We start from the raw sequence: 19,553 nt of genomic DNA on the forward strand, positions 1-19,553 counted from the left end.
TGGAGCAGCATATCTTTTTTTCGTGGTGGGATAATTTAAAGTATAAAGAGATTTTCACAGATATATAAAACCCGTAAAAAGGTATTAAACGAAAATTTAAAAAAAAAAAAAATAAAAAAAAACTTAGTGAATTTGCCGTCAAATTAGTTAGTTCTGATAACCCTATACTTGTATTAAAAAGTGCTTGAGGTCAAGGCTGAATTAGAGGTCCATATATGGGGTAAATCAAATATATGCGGAATTTGCCGTAAATCAAACTTGGGCAATTGGCCGATCGACAACGCAAAAATAACCACGCCTACCGAAAATCAAGGGAGGCTACTCTCACCATCTCCGACAAACAAAATGTCGTCAGTATTGAACGTCATTCCCGATGATATCGGACTTAATTATACTTCTAACGTATCGTTGATAAGAAAAGATTAAAAGCGAACGGTTTCGTTTCTTGGTCATACTTTCAACGAGCGTCCTTCCTAACAAGAGACGATGATACAGTTGAAATTAATGGCCATGTTTTCGCCAGTCAGCGAAAAAATTTGGGGATAAATACCATCTACGACCCGTTTTCAGTCGAATATATATGAGAAGGTTTTCCTTCTCAAATAAGGTTAACATGGCAAATCACTGCACTTATTCAAAGACAATATATACACCAATCAATAGGGAATTCAAAATACTAAATTTGTATCTATGAATTACAGCCCTTTCCATTGTTGAAGGAGTAAAAACTGTCTTTTTCATTTGACGCATATTGCCAGAACCCAGTAAGTCGCCACATTACTACGACCCGTTTTTTCAGACGAGTATTTCTGAGACGGTTTTTTACTTTTTAAACTAAGTTTATGTGTGGTAGCAGTGCAATAATTAAATAAAGAAATATACGAGTCGTTAGGGAACTTAATAACCTAAAATTATGTATATATATTTTAGCCCTTTTCCTCCTTGAAAGACTTAAAACAGTCCATTTAAGTAGTCACGTACTTTCATTTCCCTATACTCGCCATGTTAAATCGAGTCGATTTCAGTCTCTTTTGGTAAACTGTGACGTCACTGGTCACTTATTGGGTTTCCAGATTTCTACTCAACTGTTTCCGTGAAATCGATAATTTTGCCATTTTAACGGTCAATTTCGCTTTTATTGTTCATCTTTGAAAATTTTTATTTCTTGTAAAGTGGTCACAGTAACCTATATTTTCATATATATATATAAAAAAAATATTTTTCGCTGAAGATACCCTTTAAACACCACACAATGTTGAATCTGTGTGTTTTTTTCCTCTTTGCATTTTTGCTAATAATTAAAAAGATAAAAACAAAACAAAGTTCAAATGGTGTGATAGTTTTCTATGGAGCAGAATTAATGAAATAAAAATGAAAACAGTCGCCATGCAGGGTTAGCTCAGTTGGTAGAGCATAGGCTCCACGACCAGAAGGGTGCAGAGGGCCGGGTGGGTTTGAATCCCGGCAGCAGCAATTTCTTTCCCGTGAAAATTCACCTCTCACCTCTGTTTCAAGTGGGAATGAAGTGGTAAACCCCAAAGAAACAAACAAAACAAGTTTGCTTTTACAGTCATATAAAGTCTTTATAAAATGGCCACCAAGATACATCGCTGATATAATGGTTACTTTCTAAACTGGCATTAAATTCTTAAATTTTGGGTTTTTTTTTTAAGTATATCATGTTATTGTTTTTTTTTTCATCAAGAAAAACTTTGGAAAACTTTAAGATTTTATTTCAACTGTTTAACCATAACAGTAAGCACTCATATTATCACAGACCATTCACAAAGTAAAACTTTGTAAAAGAGCAGAAACATGTCCAGATAATTTCATTTCCATCCAGTCAATAAATATCCGAAAATGGTCAGTCCGAAATCAAGCTTGTTTATAAATACACACATTAACATGCGGCTTATTAGCACATGAGAGAGGATTATAAAACTTATGCAAGCAAAATTTTTAGTGAAAAATATACTGATGTTCACTGAAATATTGTACACGTGAGTCTGTGAATATTTACGCACTTTTGAGCAGACATAAAATTTTTTAAAAAATCCTTTAATCTAGAAGGACACCGCATGATCTCTTCGTTAAATTGATAATTAGGCCGTCCGCACAATCGGAGCCAAGATTTGCACTTCTCATGCTTCCTCTGAGATTTGGGAAACGGTATGAACACAACACCTCCCTCTAATCGCTCTGGGTAGCGAAATCGGTGTTGCAAGTTCCCCAGCAGCAACGTTTCACCTTTGTCGGGGAATGTCGAAGTAGCGAAACGTAAACAAAGAGGCGAATACTACCCGCGATCTGATTGGCTAAACCGCGCTGTCAATCAAAAATTGTCGATCGGCCAATTGATTAAGGTAACAAGTCTACCAATCAAGTTTCTTGCGGAAAAGAACAACCGAGAGTTGTTAAAGAAATCAGTCAATCAGGTCACAGAAGTCTCATTAAATACCTGCGGAATTTACCGTTAATCGAAGTTGGACAAGTGTACCAACCATGTTTCCTAAAAAATCCTACCAGTCTTTCAAAAGAGATCACGTGGAATGCAGCATCCGGACGGACTGAACCATTTGAATATTCCCGCCAACTTTGTTGGGCGGAGGATAAAGACACAATTATTGGTATTTTAATTATGATGTGCATTAAGTCTACTGAAGTGTTGACTTTGTCAAATAAAACTTCAATTGATGAGGCTGATAATGTAATTGGAATATATAGTCGGGTTTCTGGTACTGAAATAAACAGGGAAACGACGGAGTTGTATATTACACGTGGACAAATGTCCGCCTTCAATGTTAAATTACTACGAGATGTTATCTTAGTACTTGGTGTATATCTAGGTCCTAGTCATCAACTGCGTGTTCTTTCAACTAGGAGCCTAAAATTGTGTTCGTACGAAGTATTTTAAAGGTCCCCTGGTCTCGGAGAAGTCAGGATAGAGCGACTGCTATCTCTTCCCCAATGTTATCTAAATGTTGGTATACTTTGACAGTAACAAAAATCCCTGACAGAGATAAGATAACACTTGAAAAATTATGTTTAAAATTTCTTTGGTTACAAAACTGTGATATGTACGAAATCTGAAGGTGGGTTACGATATCCAGATATAGACCTCAAATTAAAGGCCTTCAGAATTAAGATTGTATTCAGAATGTTTACAGATAACACTTTGAAAGTAAAGTGTGAATATTTTGTTATCTGAAATATCAGACATGAAGCTTTTAACTGTAATTTAAAATTGAAACACCTCCAATGTGTCCTTCCTCTTTACAGAGAAGTGCTATTGGCATAGGTTGACATCTAATTATATACGTTGATTATTTTTTTTTTTATAAAAGGACCAATCATATTTATTGCCAAACCATGTTTTATAATCCTTTGATATTAAACGAAAATGGTAAACCAGTGTTTACAGATGCCGGTCTGGTATATTTGAAATGTTTTACTTACCATGTTGTTGAATGTTTTCTTCCCTTAAATGCAGTGGCAGAATTAGTCCACGAGAAACATCCGGAAATCACAAAGGAGATGTTTAAGTCTTGTCAAGCAGGTACCACTAGATTTCGTAGAAACGGTTGTAAACAACTGCTACACGTGCACTGGTCTGACACATCCTGTCATATCACTGACAGTGAAAGGATCGGGGACACGCACTGTCCAACGATACACACGGATATTTACCGCGTTCTCGTGCACATGCATTCTGCGAAAACGATGGTGATGTCGCTAAGGTAGATATCCCCCCCCCCCCCCCGAGACATTCACACACACAACTCATCATTCGGTTGAACGTATTATAAACAATTTTAAGAGCCCTCACAATGCTATATATTTTTTTTACTAAAAAGAAACTTTTGAGCTGTGGTTTGTCGGATTTAGATGATTGTCCGCTTTGTCATTTGCAATCAGAAGATATTTTTTTTCGTTTTTTCATATTTTTACATTGCCAGCTTTTATCATATTTAAAAGCTTTCTTGGTAGAAGTATTGAAAAATGCTTTCTAATGTTCACCATCTTGTAAATATTATTTCACATAATTATGACAGTCTTGTTGTCTTGGGTTTTAGTGAAATATGTAACTACATCTTTTTGTAAATTTCGTTCTGAGTGTAGCAAGCTTTTGTATCTTCAAACGGCGGAACATGATTCTCAGTGAGGGAAACGTTCAAATATTATGTATTTCAAAATTTACACTTTGAAAATTCATACCGTATGCTTTTACTTATTGACGTCATAATAACTTTAAACATTTCAAGAAATACTTTGCAAGAGATAACAAATATATTTTTTAGAAGATGAAAAAAGCCGATATATAATAAACATATTAATGAATGTTAATTTTTTTTCATCTGTCAAGACCTGCGACACTAAATACCTAAGGTAGCTGATAAGCTAACAAATGTGATCCAACAAGAGGGTGAAGTGTGTATGACAAAATATGAATGTTTACGTAACTGGAGTCTGCAACGTTTACTTTAAATGTTCAAATGATTTACAATCTTTTGGTAAAGTATTGCAAAATTACTTATTGAAACCAGAATCTAACATTTCATTAAGGCGAGCCAACAGGTGGCGGTGGATGGCTGATAAAGTCACACAGTTGGGTGATTAGAATTTATCTACATGCAATTCGTAGGTTTGTAATAAACATGGCCGACTTGCTCAGGACCACTTTGGGCATTGACTGGAGCACGAGATCCGAGGCCTCTCAGGTGGAGAAGGAAATCTGCTACATAGACGCTATTGTCACCACTGTTGTTAAGAACTGTCGTATAGGACTCAAGCTGGTAAAGGTTCAAACATTTGTGGGTAATTTTATGAGGTTAACCCGCAAAAATGTTGGCATGTCACTTTCCTGTTGTCAGCAAAGATATGATGAAAATTATGATGTCCGTGCATGTGACTGTCAAACGATTCGACGCATTGTCGTTTTACTGGTGACCATGAAATATTCACATTCACGCATTATGTATTCATTTCAGAATTAGTGGTTTGAAATCATGTCAAAACACGTAAATCGGTAAATATTAGAAAAATGTTCTTTTCATAACTAGGAAAAAATACAATCTTCTTGGGATAAAAATATTGTTTTTGACCTTTAAGGAAAACTTTGAAAAAATGCATCTGATATTATATGACGCAAAATATCAAAAGTGCTAGCTCGTTTTAAAGCTTTGGGTACTTTTTGTGATAAAAAAAGACATGAATTTAGTGTAATATGAAGTTAGGTTATACTGACAAAGCAGGACCGATGACCCAAAATTATACCAAATTCTTGCTTTTATTTGAATTGTCAATGACGTCATCTAGTTGTTCAATTGATGACATGATGGATGCTTGCTCATTATAGTCCACTAAAGTGATCTTTAAGACACAATGCAGAGTTATTCCCCTTAGGTCCATTGATTGAGAAAAAAGACGATGGTATTCCTGTTTATAGACACGGAAAATGCATTAAAAGCTAAAATTGTAATGATACATTATGATCTTACAAATAATTTGTCTGAAATTAATAATCCAAACATTATGTAATAATTTGTTTCTTTATGCTGTGAGCCGGTGTCATATCATATCGTACAATAACAGTGGTATGGTAACATTGATAAAGTAACAGTGATATAGTAATAAAGGGCAAAATAAGCTACAGCGATACCGCTGCATCTGGCGTCTGTCAACTTTTCCTATAAATTGCAACTAGTACTGAACGACCGAGCAAATTTTAATCAAACTCGGTCTGAAGCATCCTTGGGAAAGGAAACCAATTTCGTGTAAAATGAAGTGGGTTCTGGCCCATTGGGATCAGAGAGATGGGGTCAAATAGTGGACATAGAACAAATTCTCTATCATATTGAGATACAATGAAAATGCAAGTGTCTTAAATACTTTTCAGCAAAGTAAACCAGGGGAGCAATAAAGGCCCTATTAACCTTTTGTTTAAATTACGGTATACCAAAATCTGGATACTGTGTAATAATTTGCTTTGTTTGTTGTTGTGAGCGGGGGCTTTCTGTACATATCTGAGTAGTGCCCTAGTAATGCTTATTGCTTTTGACATTTCATTTTTTTATATTTTTTTCTGTAACCATGGAAACATACGGTTGTCAAAAACACTAAATTAGTGTAAACTTTCCTTTCCAGGCTACAACTTCGTAACCATTCCATTCAACTGCACAAAAATTTCTGTATACATTAGGTTAGTTCCCTAGTTAAATTTTTTTTTTACCATAGAAAAACATAAAACCCTCATCACAATTTTTAGTTTTTCCTGTGCTGCGAAACCATTCAAGATAACGACTCAGACCTTTTTACACTTATTAAGCTAGTAGTATCTTTTGCTATTGGGAAGTTTGAATTTGAATACTTTTTTGTCACCATGGAAACAGATAGGCCAAATCACAAATTTCGGTTTTTAAACCAGTTCTCTTCATCCTTTCAAGGTAATTATACGGTACTCAAAACTTTGTACAGGCATCAGGCTATTACTCAAGGAGAAGTTCTCCATATCAATACTCTGTATGAAACAATTAAAACTAACAAATAGAAATTAAACTTGTCGTAATATTAACAAAGATATATGATTGTGTGTCTCTCTTTTAAACAGCGGGGCCATATATATATATGTATATATCAAACATTTGATATTTTGACTTTCGGGTCAGAAAAATGTTAAATTATTAAAAATAATATTTGTTTAAATTCATGTATATACACATACATGAGCTTACATCACAAATGCAAGAGACAATGGTAAGTCACTCAGATGTACCTGTCATGAAACAATTACTAAGTTTAAGAGTCATATATGTTGAATATCTAGATTAGTACATTGAATATATCAACAATGAACAGCTTCATGTCTTGTTATTCTCATAATCATATTTGTCCAGAAATTGCCCATCATGGGTACTTTGTTGTCCTCTGTCATTGTGAGATTTCAGGTTACTCTCTCTATAGCCTAAACTTAGCTTTTAGCCAAATTTGTTTTTTCTCCATATTGAAAAACCCAATGAAATTTGTTGTGAGTTTATTTACAAAGCCAATATAGCATGTGAATAAATGTATAATCTACGATAGTTTTTGAGGTCGCCTGAGACCAAGACCCAAGTGACCTATTGCGATTGTCATGGTATGGGGCCAGTAGCATGTTGGGATGTTCAAATGAATGACCATAACCTATTTTCAAGGTCACTGGGGTCAAATGTAAAAAAAATCTTCAAACAACTTCTTCTCAATAAGCATAATGCCCAGGGTCAAAATACCAGCCCAGTAGCATGCTGGGATAAGGTCTACCAAGTTTGTTCAAATAAATGACCTTGACCTACTTTCAAAGTTACAAGTGCAAAACATGCTAAACAACTACAGACAGTGTTTTTCGTTTAATTGAAAATTAAGCCTTCAAACTTAGAAACATAAAATCTTTGTTAGTATGCATTTATCTGTTCTTCCTACCCCAATGCTGTGACTGATGGACAGGTTCTAAAACTGTTCAAAGACCTAAAGACCTCAGGTGATCTTTAAGGCCTATGGGCCTCTTGATTTTTCAAGGAAATATTTGGTGCCATGCCTCAGGCACTTCCATATTGAAAAGTCAGATAGGTTTATATCTGTCACCTTTGAATAGAGATTTACAAATAGTACACAACACAAGTAGGTTGCTAACTTTTAGTGTTCCAAGACCAGAAAGTCCAGTGCATTGACTTGTGATGCAGCTGTATAATAACAGAGACATTGATAATACCGGATGTAACTTCTTTAAACACTCTAAATTAAGACAGCAGACCATCTTCCCTGCCTGGAGTTGAATTGGGGTTGACAGAAGTCAGATTGGATGGGGGAGTACACCCCTGAAACAACACCATTTTAGCCCTTCTGTTTTGGAAAATTGAAGTATTGTTGAGAACTTCCCTTGATAACAAAAACGTAAGGTTCATGTAAATATACCATTAGATACACCATGTAAATATACCATTAGACACACCATGTAAAGATATCTTTAGACACACAATGTAAATATACCATTAGACACACCATGTAAATATACCATTAGACACACCATGTAAATATACCATTAGACACACCATGTAAAGATATCTTTAGACACACAATGTAAATATACCATTAGACACACAATGTAAAGATACCATTAGACACACCATGTAATAGATAGACACCATGTAAAGATATCTTTAGACACACAATGTAAAGATACCATTAGACACACCATGTAAAGATACCACTAGACACACCGTGTAAAGATACCATTAGATACACCATGTAAATATACCATTAGACACACCATGTAAAAATACCATTAGACACACAATGTAAATATACCATTAGACACACCATGTAAAGATACCATTAGACACACCATGTAAAGATATCTTTAGACACACAATGAAAATATACCATTAGACACACCATGTAAATATACCATTAGACACACAATGTAAATATACCATTAGACACACCATGTAAATATACCATTACACACACCATGTAAAGATACCATTAGACACACAATGTAAATATACCATTAGACACACCATGTAAAAATACCATTAGACACACCATGTAAAGATACCATTAAACACACCATGTAAAGATATCTTTAGACACACAATGTAAATATACCATTAGACACACAATGTAATGATATCATTAGACACCATGTAAATATATCATTAGACACACCATGTAAAGATACCATTAGACACACCATGTAAATATACCATTAGAAACACCATGTAAATATATCATTAGACACACCATGTAAATATATCATTAGAAACACCATGTAAAGATACCATTAGACACACCATGTAAATATATCATTAGACACCATGTAAAGATATCATTAGACACACCATGTAAAGATACCATTAGACACACCATGTAAAGATACCATTAGACACACCATGTAAATATATCATTAGACACCATGTAAAGATATCATTAGACACACCATGTAAAGATGCCATTAGACACACCATGTAAAGATATCATTAGACACACCATGTAAAGATATCATTAGGCACACCATGTAAATATACCATTAGAAACACCATGTAAATATATCATTAGACACACCATGTAAAGATACCATTAGACACACCATGTAAATATACCATTAGAAACACCATGTAAATATATCATTAGACACACCATGTAAATATATCATTAGAAACACCATGTAAAGATACCATTAGACACACCATGTAAATATATCATTAGACACCATGTAAAGATATCATTAGACACACCATGTAAAGATACCATTAGACACACCATGTAAAGATACCATTAGACACACCATATAAATATATCATTAGACACCATGTAAAGATATCATTAGACACACCATGTAAAGATACCATTAGACACACCATGTAAAGATATCATTAGACACACCATGTAAAGATATCATTAGGCACACCATGTAAATATACCATTAGAAACACCATGTAAATATATCATTAGACACACCATGTAAATATATCATTAGAAACACCAGGTAAAGATACCATTAGACGCACCATGTAAATATATCATTAGAAACACCAGGTAAAGATACCATTAGACACACCATATAAATATATCATTAGACACCATGTAAAGATATCATTAGACACACCATGTAAAGATACCATTAGACACACCATGTAAAGATATCATTAGACACACCATGTAAAGATACCATTAGACACACCATGTAAAGATACCATTAGACACACCATGTAAATATATCATTAGACACCATGTAAAGATATCATTAGACACACCATGTAAAGATACCATTAGACACACCATGTAAAGATATCATTAGACACACCATATAAAGATATCATTAGGCACACCATATAAAGATATATGTACAGACTTTCCTTGAAAGTGTCAGTCTTGATTAATCCAGAATGGCCCAAACACTTTTTTTAATCTATCTTAATCTTTAGTTTGGACAAGTCTGGATTAATCAAGTCTGACACTTTCAAGGAAAGTCTGTAAAGTCATTAAACTATTTGTACACATTAGTATACAATGTGCAGTGTACCAACATTCAGGGTCATCAGCCTTTAATTACAGAGTTATTGCCCTATTCAAAGTTTCTTGTCTGGAGCATGATGACTTTACATTGCTTGCATTTAAAGTAGGATAATGAAACTTGGTAAATATATTAGCCATACTAAGATGATGTGCAGTGTATCAAAGTCAGGGTTCACTCATTCAATAAAAACTCACCTGATTTTTGTCTTTATAGATAATGCCACCCACAACTAGCAATATGTCACTGATAATGAAAAAGAAGCTCCAAGAACAACCAAGTGTGTGCACAACCAACATTTAAAGACAACATCAGCAACTGGTTATCAATCAATCATGATATTCTTAATATCCCTGACACTGTCATTAGTAGTACTGCTGTTTGACATGCAGTCACAACTGATAGTTGAGGATGACTTGGAGATTTCCTCAGAGGAATTTCAGACGGACTCGGACAGTGAATAATCATATAATAGTAGTAGTAACAGTGAAATATCTCAAGATGATGATGAGGATTACTGATCTGATGAATTTGAATCAGACCTCACTAAGGTGCAGAAAAGAAAAAACGAGGTTCACAATGACAAGAAATTCCTGTGTCTTCTGTCGTTCATACAAACAGCCAATTAAGTGGACATGCTGCCCAAAACTTAATAGATTTATCTGATATTCTAATTGAATCCTCCTCGCCTAAACCAGAGATATCTTGGACAAGACATGAAGAAATAGGACTGGAGGATGGAAATGTTATTGTAATGCAAGAGATTACTGCGAGAAGTGATACACATTGTTCCAAGAGGATGAGAACATATATAGGATATCCTAGAGAAAGGTGGTGTATGGAAGGCATTGATCAACTTTAAAAGGAAAAGTGATGATGCATCATGTATTACAGACATTACTTCAGCAAATGTGATGAAGACTTTACGTCAGTTCAACACTCAATTTGTCCCCGATTTGAATGTTCAGGACACCGACAAATACCAACCTCATTGGTCGATACACACTCATACTAGATCTAATTATTATTAGAATATGAGTGAATGGACAGACCATATAGCTTAGCAAGCGAAAATGATTTTTAGTGGGTCCGCAACTATTGCGCCAAGCATAAATGAGTGTATTGACAGACGAAATTTGTGTTCGGGTCTTCCAGACAGGCAAGAATTATGGCTGCATCCGTACCACATATTTTTCCATAAGTTACATCTTAGGACTTATGAAGTTGTAATCATGCAAATGAGTTAGCCTACGTCTCCCATATCACTTGAAAGACCACTCGATCCCGTACCTTGTTTACAGAAGGTTCGGAATGTTCGGATTGGTTTCTTCTGTAGTCTCTGTCTTCTAGTCGCTTTGCTTGTGTGCAGACAAAAGCGTCTTGTCGACCGTGACTAAAATCTGTGTAGTCTATAGTTACGTCATCATTGTTTGCGTATAGCAACATAGAGCTAAGAAGTTGTTCAAGCGCGCAAATATGTCATCAGGTAAGAGAATACTTAACTTTTGGAACGACAGGTGTGCCAGCGTGTCGTTTTCAGTTAGAAAAATAATTGTTTGATCTTATTTGAGATGTGTCCCATGATTTCTGAATAATGTTGAATAATATAAAATTGATATTGCACAATAGACTTCTTACGAGTTACTGCATTACCGACTGGTTGATGGTGAAGGAATGCTTATGGAAAAGAAGTTAAATATTGGAACTAATTTGAAAGGGGGCTTTAATATTCCTTGTTTTACATTATTTTTTCAAAGATAGCTTAGCATTTCAGAATTAGACTACGTCATCAACTAAGTTAACTGACAGGTACGTCAAACTTTGCATCACACACAAGTGAATTTTGTTCATAGACTTGTTCTAGTATTTGGACATGAGACATGTCCAGTTGACCTGACATGACATTGGTTGGATTCCATTTGGAGGGAAAATTACCAGTGTTTTAAGTGTAGGGGCTAGATTCTTTGTCAGCAGAGTAATGATAGAATAGGAAAGGGAAACGTAAGGATTTTGGGTGAAAGTAATGTATTTAGGAAAAGGATTCAATTATAGATGTTAAAGACCGGAACTTTGCAATAAAATCTATTTGGTAAGGTACCTAGAACCCCTGTGCTATATATAGGTATTATTAAATGGATCATTGGGAATAAACATTCATGAACAAAGATTAGTGAAGATGTTGTCATTCCACTTCTGTTTCATTGGCGCCCATGTAGGGACTAGGTAATGATACTTAGCCATGCCCAACCAGCATTGTTGTAACCCCTGGAAACTCGAGGATGAGTTCTGGAAGGGTAGTATATAAACCTGGTAAATACTAGCAGTAATATATAGGTCGGTTAGAGAGAACTTCTCTTTAGCTCTATCAGTTGAGTGTCACACTAGTAAGCCAGAGGTCCCGGGTTCAATTCCTAGCAGAGGCATTGTAATAAATAATTATATATACACTGTAAAAATTGAAAATGATTATGTTGGAGTTTTTTTCTTTACATTGAACAGACAGTGACATAGGAAGCATGCATGTACGAAACATATCCCTAATCAAGACCTGGCTTCAGTGTGATCCTGAAATGGAGGACCAAGCACTACGTAACAAACACGCAGAGCGTGTCAATGTCTGGAGGCTTCTTCTTGCCAACAACAGAAATGGTGATTTCTTTTATTTCATATTAAAGTTGTAAGCTATAGTGTGGTGTGTTTTATATATCTTTCATCATACAGATGAGGTACACTGTACAATATAGGAACACTGAAATTATGTCTTTAAGTTACATGCTATGGTCATACTGATCTTCATGTCTAAATTTCTAATACTATCAGATGTATGAAATTTACCAAATTATTTGGCTAGTGCCCCTCATCATTTTGATTTTGACATTTTGTTTGTTTTTGTTTTCTTGGATTTTCTTGCCTCCTTCATTTAAAACTTTGGGCTAGCAAGCCCTAGAAGAACAAAATGCTGTATGATGAGTTAAATTCATAGTTTGGCTATACTATATCTTATTTAAATTTGTATGAAAGGTGCTGTTCATATGTGTATCTTTTGTACAAGCTTTATTTGAGTTTAATGAATATTAACTTATAAAAAAATTGAAGCTGATTATTTCTTGACCGGTAAATAGTTTGACTTATAGCACCAGATTGGCTGAATTATTTCACTTATACTTTTTTTCTTTTCTTTTTCAGAAACCTACCTTCCAGGTGTATTTAGATACAAGTCTACAAAATCTCTGTGGGACACCCTCTGCCCAGTAAGTCTTCATTACATTTGTGTATATTGCTGCACTCAGACTCTTCTGTCTATTTACATTTTGAAAATACAGAAATGCTGGTGAAAGGTACAGCTACCATTTATTAACTCTAAATATTCTTGTTGTATATTGTTTAAATCATCTGTTTTCTCTTCACTTTTTGGAGAATGAAATATTTCTTTCATTTTGTAAAATTATCCCAAAAAGGACCAAATGAACCCTGAATCTTTGTAAAAGGAACAAATTGTAATTTTTCTAACATCACAGATGAAGAAAACAAGACCAGAGGATAAATTTGAAATCATTGATCTGAATGATATCATCCCTGAGATTTCCATTGACCTCTGTGAAGATGTGGGAGAGGTCACACCAGGGACTGCTTGTGAAGATGTGGGTGAGGTCGCATCAGAGAAGCCATTGGAAGGCAACAAGAAGAAACAGAAGAATGGAAAATTTCTCTGTTGCTTTGGAAAGTAAAAAGTTGCAGGCAATGGCTGTAAAAGGTGAAACAGATCCATAATACTGAATTTTATCTAATAACTTTGTAATCAATTTTCTTAACCGAGTATAAATTAGTTAAGGAGATGCTTTTGTAGTTTACAAGTTTCCAATCTCTTCCCAGGTTTAATTGTAAAAGTGTATAAGATGATAATACCTCTTGTGTTCAGTGTTGTTTCAATCCGTCTAGGTTGTTTTGATTAAACACATTATTTCAAAGATAATATAATTTCTAAAATGTCCTTTTAAAATTTTAAATGAACAACATACAATCAGAAGAAAAAGAGAAAAATTAATCAGATGTCCTTGTATGTATTTTTAAATTTTGAAATGAACATAACACAATTAAAAGGAGAAGAAACAACTGATTACTTAAAATTAACATAATTTATTTATCCTTCAAAATAACATTTCCATATTTGAAGTACAGTGGAGAATCTAAGCTAGCTACTAGCTATACTTAAAGATCTGGTAAATTCTTCTAAACAGATATTTGTTAATGTAAAGTTAAGATAAAGTTTCATAAAGAGAAAAAAATAACTCCATAAATCTGGAGTTTTTAAATCTGTAACATCAGAAAAAAAATTAGGTATTTTCATTTCAGAATTACTGTACATGCATAACTTTTTAAAATTATTTATCTGTTTATAATAAGATCTTGGAGAAAAATATACTTTTCAAATTGTTCATGCATTGTACTTGTTTATCGTTTGTTGTATACAGGCCATGTGTCAAAATACCAGAAACGAGTATGTGTTTCTGGTTACCATGGCCACGATCAAGGTTACCCTAAGTGACTCAGGGTGCTGAGATCATCATATACTTTCAGATGGGCTTGTATTTTTGCAATTTGAAGTTATTGATTCTTCAAAAAATTCTAATTTTACCATCTTTTCATTTGTATCAATTTCAGTTTAATAATAGCTATTTCCATCATGCCTTAGATCATTTATCATCCAAGAATTTAAAGAAAATTGATTAAACATAATATATTGTTACATTTTGAAAAAAAAATTGTAATTTTCCTTCTAACCATCATCATCCTTTTAAGTCCTTTGAACTTGTATTACAGCATTTTTGTAAATATTTTGAGTATTAAAATGATTTTACATCTACAGAATTTTAATAAATTTTATTAAAGATATAATTTAGAATTTTTTTTATGAAAAGAAATGTATGTAAAGCCTATCAGGTCATCTGGAATTTCATACTTTTAATTGTGTTAATAAAAACAATCCTATCGTGTATAAAAAGTTTTAAAAAAATAATTATATGGTATTTATCTGATCTCTTTAAATTGCTTTAACATATTTTCTTTTTTAATTTTATCAATATCTGTAAGCATTTTTCAGCTATCATATTTTAAACTTGTTTTTAAATTAAGCTTTAAAAAATATTTTTATAAGTATGTACTACAAAGTTAATCTGTTGGTGCCTAAAAATTTTGAAATCCTGTATAAAGCCAATCTTTTTCAAATCATTCCAACTTTTATACTTATCTTTTACTTTTTTCTTCCATCTACTGAGTTTCATAAAATTATTTAGAGTTGTTCATGAGTTCAATTCACACAGCTGAAAAATGGACATCTTAGAAATTCTTTAAATTTCTTGTAAATCTTTTTAAAATATATGATATAAAAATATTCTTACAAAAAATTTCCATCCAAATTTTAATAAACATTGAGGATATCATCTGTATATTTTTAGAAATATTTTGATCAAAAAAGTGTATATCATTATTTTTCCAATGCCTGTAACAGCACCTTTTTATAAAGAATATCTACATTATTCATGAATATTTGATATTTTCTGCTTAGTATCAATAACTGTTCAGAGATTGTTTGTTTGGCAAATATTTTTACATACATCTGTTTATATTGTACATGTACATAGTTTTTTAGGCTTCATCCATAAAATTAGATTTTATTGTTTACTCCATACAAAATAATGTGATACAATTTATATACATGTTCTAGATTATATTTCATATTTTTAAGCACACTTTTTAATTTTTGAGCAATCTCCTTTTAATAAATCTCTATTATCTCATTCACTTGTTTACAACCATGTACATCTCTGTTGCCTTTGATGTAATATTAAACATTTAAATTCAAATCTGTTTTTGTCTTCATTTGCTGAGAACATGTTTATACAAAGCAGCAGATATTTTATCAATATAATTTGTGATAAGATACTGGAATACAATTGTAAGATTTTCCATCTTTCTGAGAACATAGATTTTCACAATAAGTTAAAATTTGGAATTTTTCTCAGCTGCTTTAACATCTGTCAAGATGACGTATAGCCATCACATTTTGTCTGTCGTTATGAGTCGTCTGCCGTGCTTTAACTGTCCATTCAAATGACTTCTTAATAACCAAAAAGCACAGGGCCCCAAATTTGGACCTGTAGCATGCTGGGATGAAGTGCATCCATGTTTGTTAATATGATTGACCTTGACCGACTTTCAAAGTAACAGTCCAATGTGTTAAAATATTACAAACAACTTCTTCTCATAACTAATAGGCTCAGGGCGGTGATATAGGGGGTTTGATGACTTCATGGCTCAGTAAGTCTCAAGTAGGCTTCCCTATAGGATTTTCCTGGGGACCCTCAAATTTTATGAATGTGGGAGGCCAGGGACTCAAAACACACATGATATAGAGTAAAACTGTGTCAATTTTGAGGGTCTTCTGTCAATTTGACAAATTAAAATGCATGTTTTTTGGAGTCAGGGAGGAGGGGGGATTTACTTTTTTTCCCCATCACTAGATCATCTATACCTTAATATTTTCTTTGGTTTTACCTAAAAGTAATGTCATTAGGGATGATATGATGCAGCTTGGTGATACATTTCATTTTTAATATATATAATGTAGGTAGTACACAAACGGAAAATTTGTTATAAAAAGTTAAATATCACTGCAATGGAAAATGGTTTCTAGGAATATTATTGAACACACAGTCAGTTATATATATGGCCATCAATCATTATATCTCGCGGTAAGGACTATACACAATGCAATTTTCACCAGTTATAGTCATTTTTAGTTTTTAATCAATTTCACATGCAGCACTACTTGTAGCATCACAGTTAGAAACTTTTACAGGTGCTGTGCGTAACTCTGCAAATGGGATAATAATGTCTGGAGATAAATCGGCAGACAAGCAGTTTAATTTCATAAGAGTAAGTTATGATCAGGTTCTATATATGCATGGCATGTTGGAAACATGAAAATTCTCTTTCTGATAACCTTTTCTGTCCACCGAGGATCCATACTCAGTCAGAGACAAACCATTAAAACACTACAAGCCCACACAGTTTGTTCTGTGGTGTGGTCATATGGGTGTATGCTTTTTACTATCAGAACAGTGGTGAACTGTCATGTCATATTAATGTACATGGATTTATACTCTCATAATGTCATTTGTATTATGCAGTTGATGCACATTAATTTATAACATATTACAGCCATGTAAAATATGTTAATCATACGACGTTGCTGGTAGACAGATTTGTTATCATATGTTTTCACATTTATGCCTCTGTAGCCTCTTTAGTGTGGGCATGCACTGGTGGAAGTCTTCAGTATTGGTAATATTAGGAAACACAAGCTATACTTTATTGGTGATGCAGGTTTAGTTGAGACAAAATGCAGAATGTATCTTTGTGTATATATATATTGTATGATAGTATGTATGTTACGAAAAAGTTTCATTTCTCAACCTTTTTCAGGACAAATATTATCTTAAGTCCAGTATGAACCATATGTACATATATACCAGAGATCATTATTTCACAAATCTCATTGCTACCAGGGATATGAGGGGGAGCACAACAGGAGTTTGAATAATTGAAAGCTTGATATGTGATGTTCAGATTTTGTTGAAGGCATCCTTGCAGCATCACTGACTTGTTATTTCTGCAGTGTTTCTCAAAGACTCCGATACACACAGTAGACCTGTTATATCAGGTCTGTGCTGTGGTAAGTTTTGTGGTAATGATGTAATACACAGTAGACCTGTTATATCAGGTCTGTGCTGTGGTAAGTTTTGTGGTAATGATGTAATACACAGTAGACCTGTTATATCAGGTCTGTGCTGTGGTAAGTTTTGTGGTAATGACGTAATACACAGTAGACCTGTTATATCAGGTCTGTGCTGTGGTAATGATGTAATACACAGTAGACCTGTTATATCAGGTCTGTGCTGTGGTAAGTTTTGTGGTAATGATGTAATGCACAATAGACCTGTTATATCAGGTCTGTGCTGTGGTAAGTTTTGTGGTAATGATGTAATACACAGTAGACCTGTTATATCAGGTCTGTGCTGTGGTAATGATGTAATACACAATAGACCTGTTATATCAGGTTTGTGCTGTGGTAAGTTTTGTGGTAATGATGTAATACACAGTAGACCTGTTATATCAGGTCTGTGCTGTGGTAATGATGTAATACACAGTAGACCTGTTATATCAGGTCTGGTATTGATGTAATACACAGTAGACCTGTTATATCAGGTCTGGTATTGATGTGATACACAGTAGACCTGTTATATCAGGTTTGTGCTGTGGTAAGTTTTGTGGTAATGATGTAATACACAGTAGACCTGTTATATCAGGTTTGTGCTGTGGTAAGTTTTGTGGTAATGATGTAATACACAGTAGACCTGTTATATCAGGTTTGTGCTGTGGTAAGTTTTGTGGTAATGATGTAATACACAGTAGACCTGTTATATCAGGTTTGTGCTGTGGTAAGTTTTATGGTAATGATGTAATACACAGTAGACCTGTTATATCAGGTTTGTGCTGTGGTAAGTTTTGTGGTAATGATGTAATACACAGTAGACCTGTTATATCAGGTTTGTGCTGTGGTAAGTTTTGTGGTAATAATGTAATGCACAATAGACCTGTTATATCAGGTTTGTGCTGTGGTAAGTTTTATGGTAATGATGTAATACACAGTAGACCTGTTATATCAGGTTTGTGCTGTGGTAAGTTTTGTGGTAATGATGTAATACACTTGCCTTTAGGTAAAATAATGGTAATGGATTTATGTTCACTACTGTGCACATGTGTTTTCTCTGTACACTCTTGTTTCAATCCTAAGTACACTTCTCTTCTGCAATATCCTGTATGACAACAAGATAGCCAAAGAACAACCAAGATATTTTGAGGAGTTCATACAATTAATACCTTAAAGATCTGTGTGTATTTTGCATAAATCTACAACATAGTTTATGCATAATTTTAGCCCAACATCGCCAAATAGTGGACTGTACAAATCGCCTTTAGCTGTGGTCTGTCATCTATCCATTACCTGTCATTATCATTGTTTCTCTAGAGTTCAACAAATTACTGGAGGTATATGTAGAACTGAGCCTAGTCGTGCACATTCAATTGTGAGTCTGATCAGAGAAGGATATTTTTCAAACTTATGTAGGTTCCTCTTTGCCTTAAGTGTGCCCATGTAGTTTTGAGACAGATCAGTGAAACAATGACCAGCAGGCAGCCACCTTGGATTTGACAGTTGAAGTTGATAGCATTAGAGCTTGAGAACTGCATAACAGATATATCTCAGACTTAATTTAATAGTGAATTAAATCCCTTTATCTAGTTGTGCTCACTCAATGTCGAATCAGATTGAAAAACAAAATGGTTGCCATGTGGCAGTCTTTGCTTTGACACTGTAAGTTTGTTTTGCTTATATCTTAAGAAGGAGTACTGGATGGATCCCTTTCAAATTTCATATAAAAGT

At 33.9% G+C, this 19,553-nt stretch overlaps 1 protein-coding gene across 1 annotated transcript in view; it reads right to left on the reverse strand.

The window, feature by feature from the left end:
* Nucleotides 1-19,553, reverse strand: part of LOC132552879 (peptidyl-prolyl cis-trans isomerase) — a 513,126-nt gene that overhangs the window by 299,554 nt on the left and 194,019 nt on the right. The gene's annotated exons all lie outside the window — the stretch shown is intronic.

Source organism: Ylistrum balloti, unplaced genomic scaffold, assembly GCF_031769215.1.
Source record: "Ylistrum balloti isolate Yb309-2 unplaced genomic scaffold, AGI_CSIRO_Ybal_v1 Utg370284, whole genome shotgun sequence".
NCBI classification, from domain to species: Eukaryota; Metazoa; Mollusca; class Bivalvia; order Pectinida; family Pectinidae; genus Ylistrum; species Ylistrum balloti.